At 42.4% G+C, this 5,045-nt stretch overlaps 1 pseudogene; it reads right to left on the bottom strand.

Annotated features, from left to right (window-relative positions):
• Positions 1 to 2,602: 2,602 nt before the first annotated feature.
• On the bottom strand, positions 2,603 to 3,085 carry LOC118533648 (cytochrome c pseudogene; annotated as a pseudogene).
• Between the last annotated feature and the right edge of the window lie 1,960 nt (positions 3,086 to 5,045).

Here is a 5,045-nt window from a genome sequence, read left to right as displayed (position 1 = left end):
GTTAATGGACATTTGGGTTGTTTCAAGTATGGGCCTCTGACAAATAATACTGGTGTGACAATTCATGCACAAATCTTAGTATGGATATAGGTTTTCATTTTTCTTGGGGAAAAACCTCATAGTAGAATGGCTAGATCATATGGCTGGTGTGTTTTCAGCTTTTTAAGGAAATGCCCAGCTGTTTTCCAGAGTAGTTGTACTATTTTACATTCCTACCAGCAAGAATTCCAGTTATTCCACATGCTCATCAACACGATATAGCTGGTCTTTTTAGTTTTTACAATTTTATGCGGGACAATTTTTTCATGCTCACTTTCCATCTGTGCACCTTATTTGGTGAAGTATCTGTTCAAATCTTTTGCCCGTTTGTAGATTCGGTTGGCTATTTTCTTATTATTGAGTTTTGAGCATTGATAAATTCTGGACAAAAAGTTCCTTATCAGATGCCTGATTTGCAAACATTTTATTGCTTGCATTTTATTTCTTTATATTTGTATAACTTTTTGTTTTTATTTACTTTGATTATATTTCTTTTATTTTTTTAACAATTTAATTTTTTGTTGTTGTTTGCAAACATTTTATTTAATTTTGTGGCTTGTCTTTTCATTCTCTTAATGGTGCTTTTTGAAAAGCAAAAGTCTTTAATATTAATGAAATCTAATTGATCAATTTTTCCTTTATGGTTTGGGGTTTTTGCAACCTAAGAAATCTTTCACTGATCCAAGATCATACAGGATTTTTCCTAATGTTTTCTTCAAGGGCACCTGGGTGGCTCAGTTGGTTAAGTGACTGCCTTCGGCTCAGGTCATGATTCTGGAGTCCCGGGATCGAGTCCTGCATCGGCTCCCTGCTCAGCAGGGAGTCTGCTTCTCCCTCTGACCCTTCTCCCTCTCATGCTCTCTGTCTCTCATTCTCTCTCTCTCAAATAAATAAATAAAATCTTTAAAAAAAAAAAGAAGTCTTATAGTTTTGGGGCACCGGGGTGGGTTGGTTAAGCATCTGACTCTTGATTTCAGCTCAGGTTATGATCTCAGGGTCATGCGATCGAGCCTTGCATGGGGCTCTGTGCTCAGCATTGAGTCTGCTTGGGATTCTCTCTCTCTCTCCCTCTGCCCCTCCCCCACCTCAAATAAATAAACACATCTTTTTTTTTAAGATTTTATTTATTTATTTGACAGAGACAGAGAGAGCACAAGCAGAGGGAGCAGCAGAGGGAGAGGGAGAAGCAGGCTCCCCGCTGAGCATGATCCCAGGGTCCTGAGCCGAAGGCAGACGCTTAACCAACTGGGTCACCCAGGCACCCTAAATAAATAAATCTTAAAAAAAAAAAAAGAATTCTTACAGTTTTAAGTTTTACATTTAGGTCTCTGATCCACTATGAGTTAATTTTTATTTTGATATGTGATTTTCTTTTTAATTATCTAAAACCTTGTCACATAATTTACAAATTTGTGCTGATATATCTCCTCCAATCCTTCTAACGAGTTGGCAGAAGCACCATTACCAATCATACGTATATGGTAATTTTACAGTTGTGTCTTTGAATAGCTGTTTAGAAGGCAATCCTGAATTATGACCTAGTCTGACTTAGTAAAAAATTCGCAAGCCAAGTTTGCTGCCATATCTTGTCACACTGAATTTTAAAAGCATCTGAACTCACGGATGATCTACAAAATGTGAGAAGTGCTAAATAGTCTTATTTAATACGATACATAAACCACACTAAAATGCCATTCATGAGGCAAAAGACAACATTTTTGATGCAGGGAATGTTAATTAAATTGGCATAGTTAAGACCACAAAAAGAAAGTGGACATAGCCAGCTAATCTTCAGCCCTTGTCGTTAACAGGCCAATGAACACAACTTGAAACACAGCGAGTGGAGTCTTGCTGTTCTCTACAACAGTGATATATGAAATACATTTTATATATATATATAAACATATTAATATAACTCGTTATGTAAATCTAATATAAAACCAATCTCCTACAGGTTTAGAGCTGGCATTTACCATCTCTGAGAAAAGCTGAACGTTACTAATCAATTCCAATCATATCTTTAGAAGGGGAAAACAGTGACAGTACTTGCTGAACCAGAATTCCTAGCAAAGTTCAGAAAGTTGATCACATGCATTTAACCTAGTCTGACTTAGTAAAAAATTCACAAGCCAAGTTTGCCAATTCACAAGCCAATCTTATTTATTTATTTATTTATTTTATTTTTTTTTTTAAAGATTTTATTTATTTATTTGAGAGAGAGAGAGCACAGAGGGAGAGAGAGAGGGAGAAGCAGGCTCCCTGCTGAGCAGGGAGCCCCATGCGGGACTCGATCCCAGGACCCTGGGATCACGACCTGAGCCAAAGGCAGACAACACTTAACCGACTGAGCCATCCAGGTGCCCCAAGCCAATCTTATTTAAATCACGACTGTCCAAAATAAATATTCTATCAGCCAGTCATGATCTGAATTCTGGTGTATGAGATCAATTTAAATATGGTACACATTTAAAAAGTCATGAGACATTTTTGTTTTGTAATAAGTAAGGCTGTGGCCAACTGTTACTCCTTAGTAGCTTTTTTTTTTTTTAAAGATTTTATTTATTCATTTGACAGAGAGAGAACACAAGCAGGGGGAGTGGCAGGCAGAGGCAGAGGGAGAAGCAGGCTCCCCAAAGAGCAGGGAACCAGATGTGGGGCTCGATCCCAGAACACTGGGATCATGACCTGAGCTTAAAGCAGATGCCCAACCAACTGAGCCACCCAGGAGCCCCTCCGTAGTAGCTTTTTTGAGGTAAGCTATCAAGTCTGCACTGTCCCCTGTCTTCTTAATGCCAGCCAAGATCATTTTTATTCCAGGGATGTACTTCTTGGGATTCTCCAAATACTCCATCAGTGTCTCCTCTCCCCAGGTGATGCCTTTGTTCTTGTTAGCATCCATGTAAGAAAATTCAGGTGCCTGACCTGTCTTTCGCCCAAATAGACCATGGCAATTTGGCCCAGTCTTGTGCTCACCTCCCTTTGTCAGGGTCTGGCACTGGGCACACTTCTGAACAAAAACCTTCTTGCCCTTCTCAACATCACTCATTTTTAAATTGCTCTTTCATCAGGTGTGAAACGAAGATGCCCACTCGCAAGCCAGATGTCTGCTCTCTCCAGTAGGAGTTAATTTTTATACATGTGGTATGAGGTATGGATGGAAGGTTTTTGGTTTTCTTTGTTTTTTGCTTATGGATATACACTTGCACATAGATTTTAATGGCAAAAAATAACCATTTCCCAGCAAATTTCCTCCCCCCTTCCTGAAGACAAGTTGTACCCAAAAAGGAAGACCTAGAGTGCTGTGTCCACTGTGGGCACTTGGAATGTTTTTTGAATGAATCAATGAGTCTGTCCCACCTCAAGGAATCCCAGAATGTCAGAGCTGGGAAAGATCTTGGATTATCTAGTCCAGACGAGTCCCCTTATCCCCATTTTATAGGGAGGGACACTCTAGCTTAGGGACAAGGAGTATCTGCCTACAGCAAATAGGTGACAGAACTGAAGCTTAAACTCAGGGCCCCTAACTCTTTGTCTGGAGCACTTTCCATAACACCATGCTAGCTCTTGTCCCCAAGACTGTTTGCCAGCAAAAGGCCTAGATCTGCGACGCCATCTTGTGCAAGTCCTGACTAGGTGAACGCATCATCTGTAGGAAAGGCCACCATGCTGTGTGTGGGCATTTGCTTGTGCATCTCATTTAATGCTCACAACAGCCCATGAGAAGTTCATTATGGTCGCCGCTCTACAGATCAGGAAACCAAGGCCCAGAGAGCTTAAGCGATACAGGCTCATTGAGGAAGGGGGAGCGGTGGGCTCTGATTCCCGACTGTCAAACTCTAAAGCTTCCTTTTCCCTCACATATTCCTCCTCTGGCCCTGCTCTTATCCAAGGGATCCTGCAGAGGTAGGATGGCAGGTTGGTTCAGAACCTAAACTGGAGCTGAACAGCCTGGCATGAACCTCACCTTGGACAAGTCAGCTGTCCTTTATGAACTTCAGTTTCCTTCTCTCTAAAGTGGGAATCATGCTATTAACAATGCCTGGCATACAGAGCTGTGAGATTAAGAGAGCTAACATGTGGACCAACCCTCAAGGAGTCTCGGTGGTCGTCCCCCTGGGGAGCGGGAAGGCTGGGACAGTCCAGTGGCAGCTCCCAAAGACCTGCGAATAGAAGGGCAAAGGAGCCCCTGCACTGGGCCGAGGTGAGGCTGAGCAGAAGTGAGAAGGGGCCAAAGAGGAAGAGCAACCAAGACAAGAGGCCAGGAGGCTGCCCGCCTGCCCCAGGTTCCACAAAGAAGGATAAAACCTTAGCCTGACCCCTTGGACCCTCCAAAGGATCTCCAAAAGGTGAAGAAAAATTACACGCTCAGATACACTCTCACTCACAAATGGCTTCTCACAGAATTCTTGAGATTCACAGAACACTTACAATGTGAAGACCAGAGGGTGTGGTGTGGGGATCCCCTGTTGCCTGTTTTCTGAGAATGATGGAGAAGGCATTTGAAGGGGTTGGTTCAGGCCATCATGAAACTACAGCTTCAGGCTTAGGAGGGATCTCAGAGGCTGTTGTCCACTCTTTCTCACTCCCTTCCCTCTTCCCCATTCCCGGGAGGCAAGACAACACTATAGGTAAACACAGGCTTCAGCACCCACAGCTGTGGGTTGTGATCCGACCAAATCCAGCTAGCTGTCTGTTTTTATATAGCCTTAAACCTAGAAATGGATTTCCATTTCCAAAGCATTGTGTAGAAGAGGAGGAGGTGGGGGGAGGAGGAAGAGGAGAAGAGGGGCAAAGGGGAAGGAGAAAGAAGAGTATGCAACAGAGATTGTATATGTCCTGTAAAGCCTCAAATACTTGTTATCTGGCCCTTTACCAAAAAAGTTTGCCAACTTTGCCTTAGAAACATCTCCTATTCCAGACAGCTAAGTGGTACACATCACTTTCGCCCATATTCTATTTGCTAGAACTGTCACATGGCCATACCTGACTGCAAGGGAGTCTGGGAA

Source organism: Halichoerus grypus, chromosome 5, assembly GCF_964656455.1.
Source record: "Halichoerus grypus chromosome 5, mHalGry1.hap1.1, whole genome shotgun sequence".
Taxonomy (NCBI): domain Eukaryota; kingdom Metazoa; phylum Chordata; class Mammalia; order Carnivora; family Phocidae; genus Halichoerus; species Halichoerus grypus.
Note: the sequence above shows the minus strand (reverse complement) of the source record. Positions and strands in the feature narration are given on the sequence as shown.